The sequence below is a fragment of the Mauremys reevesii genome, linkage group 3 (genome assembly GCF_016161935.1).
Source record: "Mauremys reevesii isolate NIE-2019 linkage group 3, ASM1616193v1, whole genome shotgun sequence".
NCBI lineage: Eukaryota > Metazoa > Chordata > Testudines > Geoemydidae > Mauremys > Mauremys reevesii.
Genome location: NC_052625.1, coordinates 153,991,034 through 154,004,783, shown reverse-complemented (window position 1 = coordinate 154,004,783; position 13,750 = coordinate 153,991,034). Strand labels below are relative to the sequence as shown.

The following is a 13,750-nucleotide window of genomic DNA, read 5'->3' as shown; positions in this document are numbered from 1 at the left end:
GGTTTTTCTAGTTCTTCAACCTTCAGGGTATGAGAGGTATGTATATCACTTTTTTTTTATTATTTTCTCTGAACTATGAGGGCTAAATTTCTTTTTTTTTTTAAAAAGGGAAGCAGAGATTTGCAAATACTCATGACTCCAGATGTTGGGCTTTAAGAAAAAACAATTATTGCAAGACTTAAATGACACATTTTACTTGCCATTTTCTTCAAGCTTGCTTTCCGTTCTTGACTGAAGCATTTTTTTGCTGCTGTTTCATGTGGTGGGCCTGAACAATGAAGTGATAATGCATAGTTGGACAGCTGGAATCAGATGCTAGCACTGATGTGAGATCCTTGCCAAGATTCCTCACAGGATTCTCTCTGTTGAAAAGCCAACTTATCGCCACATGCAGCCAGCTCTATTCATATATTCCTCTCAAAGTTAGTGACAATAAATATTATAAAATCACACAAATCCAGATGGCATGGGTTATAGTTGCCAGCCGTTCAACTACTTGTGAGTTCTATCTCTTGTTCTGCAGCTTTGCGCACACAAAAAAAAGCTCTAGTCCTGTTGCAATTATTTTTAAGACACCCTTTACCCATAGATATTTTCAAGTCTTGGTCTACAATAAGTGTAGAAGCATAGCAAATTGTTGGTAGTAAATCAAAGATTTGGCCACTGTACATGTTTTCAAATGGTGGCCTTAAACTCTCCTAAAATAAGAGCATCCCAATTTTTACATTTGAAGAGAGACTGTTTCAGGAATTCTACCTATATATGCTAAGTTGTTTAGATTAAAAAATTCCTGCTTAGCACTGTACAAGGGTTTGCTAGGACTCATCCCCCTCTGGGGCGGCGGGGAGCCACACCGGCTCACTACACACAGTTGGTCTCCCGGGGACTTAGCCTGGCTGTGGGGTCTCCCTCAGTAGCCCTTGCTGTATCCGGCAGAAATATGGTTAGCCTGGCCCTGGCTTAGGGCGGGACAACACCACTAAGTTAGGAGCTCAGGCCCCCAGGCAGGGCTGAGCAGTAACAATAGTATTAAGCCCAGGCCCTAGGTCAGGGCGGGATAACAAACGCTGAGTCAGGGGCTCAGGCCCTCAGGCAGGGCTGAGCAATAAGTACAAGGGTATTAAGCCCAGACCCTAGGTCAGGGCGGGGTAACAAATGCTGAGTCAGGGGCTCAGGCCCTCAGGCAGGGCTGAGCAGTAACCATAGGCTCCAGCCTCCTCAGGCCAGGGAGAGGGGGAGTCTGCCACCCAGGAGTTGGGTGGCAGGGGGGACACAGGCCCTCCCACTCCACTGCATCCCAGCCTGGAGCCCTAGTAGCGGCCAAAGATCTGCTGCTTAGTCAGTGGGGATCCTGGCTGCAACACACCGACATAGGCTCTGGTAGTGCTGCAGCCAAACTGGGGTCAGCTGCCCCTGGGCTACTTCCACACTCCCTCTCAGGGCCCTATCTGGGTCCTGGTGTTGGCCTCTGGGGGATCAAGGAGCATGGGTTCTTCAGGTTAGGGGTTGATCAGCAGGCCCAGAAACTCCTCTGGATAATGGACGCAGGGTAGGTCCAGCAACTCCTCCGGATAGCGGGCGCAGGGTAGGTCTGGCAACTCCTCCAGATAGTGGGCGCAGGGCAGGCCCGGCCAGTCTGGGCGGCCGCCTTGGGCGCGGGGGTTTCCCAGTCGCGGGCTCCACTAGGGACGTGTGCTCTCTCCGGCGGCTGGCCTCCTACTGACCTCTGCGGGCCGGCCTTTATAGTTCCAGGTCTCCGCCTGACCCTCTGAGGGGCGGGCTCAGAGCTCCCTAGCTCCGCCCACTTCGGCCTCCGGATGGGCTCTTCCCCCTCCGGGGCGGTGGGGAGCCACACCACTGCACTACAGATGGTCACTACATTAGCCTTTTTTCAGTCATCCAGGACCTCCCCCGATCACCATGAGTTTTCAAAGATAAAGGCCAATGGCTCTGCAATCACATCCGTTAACTCCTTTAGCACCTTTGCATGCAACACATCTGGCCCCATGGACTTATGCTCGTCCAGCTTTTCTAAATAGTTCTGAACCACTTCTTTCTCCACAGAGGGCTGGTCACCTCCTCCCCATGCTGTGCTGCCCAGTGCAGTAGTCTGGGAGCTGACCTTGTTCGTGAAGACAGAGGCAAAAAAACCATTGAGTACATTAGCTTTTTTCACACCCTCTGTCACTAGGTTGCCTCCCTCATTCAGTAAGGGGCCCACACTTTCCTTGACTTTCTTCTTGTTGCTAACATACCTGAAGAAACCCTTCTTGTTACTCTTAACATCTCTTACTAGCTGCAACTCCAAGTGCGATTTGGCCTTCCTGATTTCACTCCTGCATGCCTGAGCAATATTTTTATACTCCTCCCTGGTCATTTGTCCAATCTTCCACTTCTTGTAAGCTTCTTTTTTGTGTTTAAGATCAGCAAGGATTTCACTATTAAGCCAAGCTGGTCACCTGCCATATTTACTATTCTTTCTACACATCGGGATGGTTTCTTCCTGCAACTTCAATAAGGATTCTTTAAAATACAGCTAGCTCTCCTGGACTCCTTTCCCCCTCATGTTATTCTCCCAGGGGATCCTGCCTGTCAGTTCCCTGAGGGAGTCAAAGGCTGCTTTTCTGATGTCCAGGGCCCATATTTTGCTGCTCTCCTTTCTTCCTTGTGTCAGGATCCTGAACGTCACCATCTCATGGTCACTGCCTCCCACTTTTGCTTCCCGTACTAATTCTTCCCTTTTTGTGAGCAGCAGGTCAAGAAGAGCTCTGCCCCTAGTTGGGTCTTCCAGCACTTGCACCAGGAAATTGTCCCCTACACTTTCTAAAATCTTCCTGGATTGTCTGTGCACCACTGTATTGCTCTCCCAGAAGATACCACGGTGATTGAAGTCCCCCATGAGAACCAGGCCTGTGATCTAGTAACTTCTGTTAGTCGCTGTAAGAAAGCCGTATCCATCTCATCCCCATGGTCTGGTGGTCTATAGCAGACTCCCACCATGACATCACCCTTGTTGCTCACACTTCTAAACTTAATCCAGAGACTCTCAGGTTTTCCTACAGTTTCATACTGGAGCTCTGAGAAGTCATACTGCTCTCTCACATACAGTGCAACTCCTTACCTTTTCTGCCCTGCTTGTCCTTCCTGAACAGTCTATATCCATCTGCATAGTACTCCAGTCATGTGATTTATCCCACCAGGTTTTGGTTATTCCAATCACATCATAATTCCTTGACTGTGCCAGGACTTCCAGTTATCCCTGCTTATTTGCTTATGGTCCTTTCCTGTTATTTGTTTATATTCATCCTTGGTAATTTGACTGAATTTCCACTTTTTGTAGGACTCTTTTTTTATTTTTAGATCATTGAAGATCTCCTGGTTAAGCCAGGGTGGTCTCTTGCCATACTTCCTATCTTTCCTATGCAGTGGGATAGTTTCCTCTTGTGCCCTTAATAATGTCTCTTTGAAAAACTGCCAACTGTCTTCAATTGTTTTTCCCCTTAGACCTGCTTCCCAGGGGATCTTACCTACTGTGATAGACCCAGGCCAGTTGGGTACAGCAGAATAGCAGAAGGCAGATATACTGGCCACTGGATTAACAGTTTTCTGTTCCCTGACTGACCAGAGCAGGGGCTGCTCCAGGCTAATGAGAACACCTGACTCGAATTAACCTGCAAAGAGTCAGGTGAGGCCATTCAGTTAATGTGACCACCTGACTCTAATTAAGGCCCTGCTGTTACTATAAAAAGGGCTCACTCCAGTCAGGCAGGGGAGCCATGGAGTCAGAGGAGAGGAAGTGCGGCTGGTTACTGAAGACACCCTCAAACCATCGTTAAAGGAGCCCCAAGGTAAGGGTGAAGAAGGGAAAAGCAGGAGAGCTGTGGGGAAGTGGCCCAGGGAAATGTAGCAACTCTGGCAGTGAAAGGTTGTCTGCCAACAACTGCTACCATTAGGGTCCCTGGGCTGGAACCCGGAGTAGAGGGCGGGCCCGGGTTCCCCCCAACCCACCACTACAGGAACAGCTCCTGGAAGGGGAAGTCAGGCCCTTGTCAGGACAGGAGGCTGAACAGAGACTGTGGGAGTTCTCTCACCAACCTCCTTGCAGCCTCTGATGAAAAGGGCTCAGTAGACTGTAACCCTGGTCCTAGAGAGAGAAGGGCTACGTGGAGGGTCACAGTGAGCCACTGAGGCTAGCATAAACCGCCTAGAAGCGCAGGACCCACAGGAGCAAGGTCAGAGCTCTGCCACAACTGGTATCAGGGGTGGGATTGTGATTGTTCACAGAGTGGCGGAACAAAGAGGTGTTTACTAAAAAAACAAAAAACAAAAAAAGGGTGCACTGGGGTTTTTGGTTGTGGGTTTTTTTTGTTGTTATTTGTACCACCATGGAGGAGGTGGTGAGAGCACTGGTGCAAGCCACAGCGGCCCAGCAGGAGGCAACACGGGCTCAGGCAATGGCACAACAGGAGTCCATGAGGTTACAGCAGGAAACCAACCAATTATTAATGAGCCAGGCGACCCAAGATCGAGCCCTCCTGCGCGAGGTTGTGGACCAGCTGAAGATCCTCACCACCCAGGCCCAGGGGTCCAATGGGACACGAACCCTGAGGGCCACCGGTTGTCTGCCAAAGATGATGGCAGATGATGACATAGAGGCGTATCTCCTCTCATTTGAAAGGACTGCACAGCGTGAGGCGTGGCCCCTGGAGCAGTGGGCCTGCATTCTCGCCCCTTTCTTGTGCAGAGAGGCCCAGAAGGCCTACTTTGATCTGCCCACTCAGGATGCCGCTGACTATTACCGGCTGAGGGCAGAGATCCTAGCACGATCCGGGGTGACAGCAGCAGTATGGGCCCAGAGGTTCCAGGAGTGGAAATACAGGGAGAACAAACCTCCAAGGTCCCAACTTTTCGACCTCATACACCTCGCTCGGAAGTGGTTACGGCCTGAGGCATGCAGCCCAGAGGAGATATTAGAGACTTTGGTCATGGACCATTACATGCGGGGGCTGCCGCCAGATCTCCGCAAATGGGTCTGCCAGAATGATCCGTCCACCTATGACGAAATGATCACATTGGTGGAAAGACGGATAACAGCCAGGGAATTAACCCAACTACCCAAGGAAGGCCCCTCACGAAACAAACATTTGACCCCAACCATGGAGGGTCGGGCAGCCAATCCTCCAGGAAGTCCTAGGTGGAAGACGAGGGAGGTAAAAAACCGGTCAGGAACCCAGAAGGAAGGGGAAGGGCTGAGTGGGGGGAACCCTGGGACTAAATCTCCTAACCCACGTGATAGGGGAATGACTAGAAGCAATTATAGGTGTTATGGGTGCGGGGAGTTGGGGCACATAGCTGCCCAATGCCCCAATGTCATAGAGCCAAAGCAGTGTAACCTGGGGAACGGGGCAGACCCATGCAGCCTACTCAATATTGTAGGGGTCGCAGTCACCCCACATAAATATACAAGGCAGGTAAAGTTGAATGGGGTAGAAACCATGGCACTCATAGACTCAGGAAGTGCTATCACCCTGATTTCAGGTAAATTAGTGAAGCGCAGCCAGTTAATGCAGGCCAAGCGTACAGGGGTAACCTGTGTCCATGGGACTGTTAGCTACTACCCCATCATACCAGTAAAAATTGAAATTCAGGGAAATGTCACCGGTGTGAAAGCAGGGGTAGTTCCAAACCTCCCATATCCCGTGCTCATAGGTAGAGATTTCCCTGGGTTTGGAAACTTGCTCCCACCGGAGGAATTAGAGGGAGAGGAGCTCCCTGAAATTCAGGGGGGTTCCGCAGCAGAATGTCACCTCCCATTTTTCGCGGGATTGTCCCAGGAGCTATTCCCTGTCCCAGGGAAAGGCAGGAAGACCAAAAGAGAAAGAAGGGCGGCCAAGGCCTTGGGTACCCGAATCCTGATACAAGGACAGAGGGTTGCCTGTGTAGGCAGACGTACACGGGCAACTGAAGGGGAGGGCCCTGAGACAGAGGAGGGGTCAGAGACCACTTCCAACCCCAACCTCACGGAGCCAGCCGAGAGGGCAGAGACAGATCCCCCAGAGTTCAGGCTGTTAAACCCAGAAAGAGAGACTTTTGGACGGGACCAGGTGGAAGACCCAAGATACGAGAACGCCAGGAAGGCGGTGGCTGAGATAGATGGGGTACCCATAGAGGGAAAGGCCCGGGGGCCAGGGCCTTATTTTGTGATCAAGAGGAATCTCCTATACTGGTGTACCTCTTGCTCCTGCATTTGCACGACCCAACTCCTAGTCCCCCGGAAACACCAGAAGGCAATATTAAGCCTCGCTCACAGTCACCTTTTTGGAGGACACTTGGGAGTGGAGAAAACCCAGGCGCGAATCTTACGCAGGTTCTTGTGGCCGGGGGTACATGAAGACGTCCAGCGGTACTGTGCCTCTTGCCCTGAATGTCAACTGCACAGCCCTCGTCCACATCTAAGAGCTCCTCTGGTACCCCTGCCGATCATAGAAGTCCCATTCGAGCGGATCGCCATGGATCTTGTGGGGCCTTAGAGAAAACGACCCGAGGCCACCAGTATGTGCTTGTCATCCTAGACTATGCAACCAGGTACCCAGAAGCTGTCCCCTTACGAAATACAGCTTCCAAGAGCATTGCCAAAGAACTAGTGGCAATCTTTGCCCGGGTAGGGCTACCAAAAGAAATCCTCACAGACCAGGGAACACCATTCATGTCCAAGTTGATGAAGGATTTGTGTTCCCTGCTCCATGTCCAGACGCTGCGGACCTCAGTTTACCATCCACAAACTGATGGTCTGGTGGAAAGATTTAACCGAACCCTCAAGGCCATGATAAGAAAGGTGGTAAGCAAGGATGGGAAAGATTGGGACAACCTACTACCGTACCTCATGCTCGCCATCCGTGAGGTCCCCCAAGCTTCCACCGGATTCTCCCCCTTTGAGCTGTTGTATGGATGCAATCCCCGAGGCATCCTGGACATAGCCAAGGAAATTTGGGAGGAGGAACCCAGTGAGGGGAAGAATGTAATAGAACATGTACTACAGATGAGGGATCGGATAGCCTGGGTCACTCCCATAGTGAGAGAACACCTAGAGAAGGCCCAAGAGACCCAGAGAACCTATTACGACCGCCAAGCCAAGCTTCGTCAGTTTCAACCTGGTGACCGAGTAATGGTATTGGTACCCACGGCCGAAAGTAAGCTGTTGGCCCAGTGGCAAGGGCCCTATGAAATAGTTGAACCCGTAGGGAAAGTAAATTATAAGGTGCGACAACCAGGACATCGAAAAGTAGAGCAGATATATCATGTCAACCTTCTGAAACCATGGCATGCGCAAGAGGCATGCACAGTGATTCGAGAAGGGCTGCACCCAGGGAACAAAAATCCTGAACAGGTGAGGGTGTCTCCTGATCTAATGACAGCACAGAAGAAAGAGGTAACTGAGACGATTGCCCAATATCAAGATGTATTCTCGACAAAGCCAGGTCGCACAACCGGGACATATCACCACATCATCACAAATCCTGGGGCCAGAGTAACTATGAGGCCCTACCGGGTGCCAGCAGCCAAAAGGGAGGAAATAAAAGCGGAAGTCAGGAAAATGCTGGAGATGGGGGTCATCGAAGAATCCCACAGTCAGTGGTCCAGCCCAATAGTGTTGGTGCCCAAACCTGATGGCACCACAAGGTTCTGCAATGACTTCCGTTGACTAAATGAGATATCCCAGTTTGATGCCTACCCTATACCCCGCATAGACGAACTAGTGGACCGTCTGGGGAATGCCCGGTACTTGACAACCTTAGACTTGACAAAGGGGTACTGGCAGATTCCCCTAGCTGAAGATGCAAAGGAAAAGACGGCGTTTTCTACACCAGAGGGTCTCTTCCAATATATGGTCCTTCCTTTTGGACTACATGGGGCTCCAGCTACCTTTCAGCGCCTCATGGACAAGTTATTACGCCCCCATACCAGTTATGCTGCGGCCTACTTGGATGACGTGGTGAGTCATACCCCAGACTGGGAGACCCACTTGGAAAAAGTGGGGGCGGTCCTTGATACCTTCCGGCGAGCTGGCCTTATGGCGAACCCTATTAAGTGCGCTGTAGGGTTCACGGAGGCAAAATATCTTGGCTACGTGGTAGGAAAAGGTCTAGTGAAACCCCAACTGAATAAGTTAGAGGCCATCCAAAATTGGCCTCGGCCGAGTCGTAAGAAGCAGGTCCGAGCATTTCTAGGGGTGGTGGGGTATTACCGGCGTTTCATCCCCCATTTTGCTACAAGGGTGAGTCCCCTAATGGACTTAGTGAAGGCCCGTGGTCCTGATCCAGTGAGATGGTCCGATGCAGCAGAAAGGGCATTCGCGGACTTACGGACTGCCCTCTGCAGTAACCCCGTATTGATAGCCCCAGATTTCAACAAGGACTTTATCCTACAGACAGATGCATCTGAGGTAGGGTTAGGGGCCGTCCTGTCGCAGATGGTTGGGGAGGAGGAACACCCAGTTCTCTACCTCAGTAGGAAACTCCTTCCGAGGGAACAAAAATATGCAGTTGTAGAGAGAGAGTGCCTCGCTGTAAAATGGGCCATGGAAACGTTGCATTACTACCTGCTGGGGCGCAGATTTATCCTTGTGACTGACCATGCCCCTCTTCAATGGATGCAACGGAACAAGGAAAAGAACACAAGGGTAACCAGGTGGTTCTTATCCCTCCAACCTTTCCAGTTCCACATAGAGCACAGAGCAGGGAGTCATCATGGCAATGCCGATGGTTTATCACGCGTACACTGTCTGGCGTCCCAAGCTGCCCAACCTCTTGGTGTTGAGCAGGGGGGAGGGATATGTGATAGACCCAGGCCGGTTGGGTACAGCAGAATAGCAGAAGGCAGATATACTGGCCACTGGATTAACAGTTTTCTGTTCCCTGACTGACCAGAGCAGGGGCTGCTCCAGGATAATGAGAACACCTGACTCGAATTAACCTGCAAAGAGTCAGGTGAGGCCATTCAGTTAATGTGACCACCTGGCTCTAATTAAGGTCCTGCTGTTACTATAAAAAGGGCTCACTCCAGTCAGGCAGGGGAGCCAGGGAGTCAGAGGAGAGGAAGTGTGGCTGGTTACTGAAGACACCCTCAAACCATCGTTAAAGGAGCCCTAAGGTAAGGGTGAAGAAGGGAAAAGCAGGAGAGCTGTGGGGAAGTGGCCCAGGGAAATGTAGCAACTCTGGCAGTGAAAGCTTGTCTGCCAACAACTGCTACCATTAGGGTCCCTGGGCTGGAACCCGGAGTAGAGGGCGGGCCTGGGTTCCCCCCCAACCCACCACTACAGGAACAGCTCCTGGAAGGGGAAGTCAGGTCCCTGTCAGGACAGGAGGCTGAACAGAGACTGTGGGAGTTCTCTCACCAACCTCCTTGCAGCCTCTGATGAAAAGGGCTCAGTAGACTGTAACCCTGGCCCTAGAGAGAGAAGGGCTACGTGGAGGGTCACAGTGAGCCACTGAGGCTAGCATAAACCGCCTAGAAGCGCAGGACCCACAGGAGCAAGGTCAGAGCTCTGCCACACTACCAACAACCTGAGTTTGCTAAAGTCTGCCTTCTTGAAATCCGTTGTCTTTATTTTGCTGTTCTCCCTCCTAACATTCCTTAGAATCATGAACTCTACCATTTCATGATCACTTTCACTCAAGCTGCCTTCCACTTTCAAATTCTCAACCAGTTCCTTCCTATTTGTTAAAATCAAATCTAGAACAGCCTCTCCCCTAGTAGCTTTCTCCACCTTCTGAAATAAAAAGTTGTCTTGAAAACATTACAAGAATTTATTGGATAATCTGTGCCCTGCTGTGTTATTTTCGCAACAGATGTCTGGATAGCTGAAGTCCCCTATCACCACCAAGTCCTGTGCTTTGGATGATTTTGTTAGCTGTTTAAAAAAAACTTCATCCACCTCTTCTTCCTGGTTAGGTGGTCTGTTCTAGACCCCTACCATGACTCAACCTTGTTTTTTACCCCTTTTATCCTTACCCAGAGACTTTCAACAAGTCTGTCTCCTATTTCCACCTCAACCTCACTTCAAGTGTATACATGTTTAATATATAAGGCAACACCTCTTCCCTTTTTTTCCTGCCTGTCCTTCCTGAGCAAGCTGTACCCTTCTATACCAATATTCCAGTCATGCGTATTATCCCACCAGGTCTCTGTGATGCCAACTATGTCATAGTTGTGTTTATTTACTAGCATTTCAAGTTCTCCCTGCTTATTCCCCATACTTCTTGCATTAGTATACAGACATCTAAGATACTGATTTGATTCCCCTCTCGCAGTTCTGTCTTATGTCTCCTTTATTTCTTCTAAAACAGCCCATGATCCCCACAAATTCTAAACCTTCTCCCAGGTCTCCATGTTCTTGACTTACCTGCAAGCTTTGGTCACCTACTCCCTTTGAACCTATGTACATATCTAGCTTCAAAAACTGAATTACTATTGCAACTACTTCTGATAATTTCCATCAAATTATAAGACTCCTGATTGTGATTTGTTTTTAGCTTTGACAATTTTCTCCATGCTGTATAATACTCATCCAACCTAGTTAGTTATGTTTATGAGTAGTCTCTGCAAAGACCAGTGGAGATCAGGACCCCATCCATTGCACTAGGCAGTCTGGAAATATAGAATAAGAGAGAGTCCCTACCCAAAGAGTATACAGTTTAAACACACAAAGGAGACAAAGGTTTGGATTGGGGGAAGGGCTATAACATACACATAGTGAACAAAGTGATGGTCTACAAAAAATCATATTAGTATCATAAGTTTTGGTTTAGATTTGGTTTTCTTTCTTTCATTTTTAAATTTTGAGTGGTGTATCCTTGGGAAGTGATTTACCTGAAAAGAGACAAGGAAGATGGAGAGAATATCAAAGGAAGGGAGCAAGGAAAAAAGGGAAGGTGAGCAGAGGGGAAAGAATATCCTGAGTAAAAGCTGTTAAAAACAACAATCAGATGCTGAACGCATCATCTAAGGTGGCAGGTCCCTGCTTCAGTAGTGTTCTTCTTTGGTATTGGGGAAAACTTTAACAGTAGTTAAGCTCTGAAATATGCTTCCAACGGAGGTTGTGGAATACCTGTCATTGGAGATTTCTAAGAAAGGGTTGGACAAACACCTGTCAGGGATGGTCTAGGTGTATTTGGTCCTGCATTTGCGCAGGGGGCTAGACCTGATGACTTCTCAGGGTCCCTTCCAGCCCTAAATTGCTATGATTTTGTAATTTTGCTCTGTCTGAATCTCTGGCTTGCTCCTCCCAGTAGTTTAATTGTGCCCAAGATCACATGGCTGGGAGGACTTGTGGGGCTGCATAGTCCCTGGTGCTTTCAGAGTGGAGGGTGATCCCACTCACAGATGCAAAGTTCTGCATCTGTGAGTGCTAGGGAGAGGGGGGTACTGGGTCTCAGCTCCTCACTTCCCCCAGTTTCGTATTGTTTATAAACAGACTGTTTAGTTGCAGAGATTAATCTGCTTAAAATTTTATACTATGTTCAACATTGTTGTATCTGAGCACCTTCTAATGCTAAAAATAAAGGGTCAGATCCTGAGGTGGTATAAATCAGCATAGCACCACTGACCTTACTGGAATGATACTGATTTACACAAACTGGGGTTTGGCCCAAAGAAGGCTAACACCAGTTAAAGACTGAGATTTGTGGTCATCCTTAGGTCCAGCAATAGTGAATTCTACAATGCTGGACCAGGTCCTGAGAAAATCCAGCCTAAAGTAGGCACTGGCCTCTTAATCAAAACTCTGCTCACATTATAGGAAGGTATCACCTGAATGAATGCCTCAGGATTTCAAATATGACACGAGTCACAGCTGAACGTCTTGTTATTTCTACTTAACTCCACTGACAGAAACTTGCAGTGGGAATTTTGCCTGAGTAAAGAGTGAAGGAGTGCATCCAAGAGCAGCACTGCCAACTCTTATGAACAACATGATTTTGGCCCCGACTGCGGATGATTTTGTGATGATGATGTGATAAACTGCAATGTCCACATGGCTTTTAGACAGCAAACTATAGCTCTTCCACTGCCAGTATGTCTCCTGTAGCTACTCTGGCAACAGGCAAGATGCTAATGCCAGGGATCGTATTTCTTTCCCTTTCCCTTACCTCAGCTTACTTTTCTGCTGTAGTACAGACAAGAGTTTGGTCTTTCCAGGTTTTTTGATTATATATATACAATTTTACAGTTAAATCTGCCCTAGTTGGAGTGTGATGCAAAATCTCTAAAGGAAAACATTTACTAAATCTATCTACCTTTCTATATCCAAGAACTTAAAATCCTTGAAATAATTGTGACTATTGTCAGTAACAACTGTTTTATGGACAACACTTTCAGGGTGTTTCTCCCACGTTTTAGTACTTGTTACCCACCTACCCACCCACAGTCCCCCAAGGCTCCTCTCTGGGAGGATTTATACCTTTCAGTTTCAGTTGAATGGTGTCCAAGTCCTCTGTAGGGCACGCCAGCCTCCTTCAAACTCCTCTGTAGTCTTTGCAGTTTTCACAGTGTGCAGCAATTCTAGTTCTCTTCTTCTTCTCCAGCAGGGCATGGGAGCCTACAGTTGAAATCCCTAGAGCACAATCCTTACATCAGACCTTTCTGGAACTTGTGCTGCTCCACTGCTGGGTCCTCCAGGCTGGTTCCCACTGTTCCTGTTTATAAACTCCTCCTCATCCTCCCCCTCCCCAGTTCTACTCTCAGGGCAGGTCTACACTAAGGGCGGGGGTCGAACTAGGGTACGCAAGTTCAGCTACGTGAATAGCGTAGCTGAACTCGAAGTACTCTAGTTCGAACTACTTACCCGTCCAGACGCCGTGGGATTGAAGTCCGCGGCTCCAAGGTCGACTCCGCCACCGCCGTTTGCAATGGTGGAGTTCCGGAGTCGACTGGAGCGCGCGGGGAGTTCAAACTATCGAGTCTAGATTAGACGCGATAGTTCGAACTCCGAGAAGTCGAACTCACCGCGTCGACCCGGCAGGTAAGTGTAGACTAGCCCTTAGAGAGTGACTCCGGATGTCCTACCAGGTTGCTTGCCCACAATGGAGAAAACCCAAGTAGCTTCAAACAGATAATGAGAACATATACTGCCTGCCACACTCTGGATGATTCTGAGTCACACCTCCCTCACTCTTCGCCCCCACCCCATGACTCCAGCAAGTCTGTAGGCAAAGAGTCCCCCAAAACAAGAAACCATATATCTTTCCCACTGTTCCTTCCCTCATGTAAGTATAGAGAAGATAGCTCAGAAACTTCTGTTCTCCCTGTCTCATAACACTAGAGCTAGGGGGATTCAATTAAATTAAAATGTGGCAAATTAGAAACTAACAAATTAAATGCTTTTTCACACAGCATGCAAAGAGACTGTGGAACCCAGTGTCACAGGAAGTTGTTGAGGCCAAGAATTTAACAAGATGCAAAAAGGGATTGGATATTTATATGGATAACAAGAATATCCTTCATTATAATAATAAATGCTAAAAATCCTTTTGGAAGAGATATTAAGTCTCATGCTTGAGAGTTTAAGCCAATCTCTAATTATTGCTTATTGCAATGTTCTTGTTCCTACCTCTGAAGCACCTGGTGCTGGGCACTGTTTGAGACAGGATAATGGACTAGATGGACATCAAGTATGTGTTTCTAGACAGTAGGGAGTGGCACTATAGGGGAGTAGTTCAGCACATTGGTGACAGGATGCAAGAAAACACAAGAG

General features: G+C 48.7%; 1 long non-coding RNA gene across 1 annotated transcript; it reads left to right on the top strand.

The window, feature by feature from the left end:
- Positions 1–10,850: 10,850 nt before the first annotated feature.
- Positions 10,851–13,536, top strand: LOC120401427. Its single transcript, XR_005596444.1, has 2 exons — positions 10,851–10,931; positions 13,390–13,536. It is a non-coding gene; the product is annotated as an uncharacterized LOC120401427 (long non-coding RNA).
- Positions 13,537–13,750: the final 214 nt, after the last annotated feature.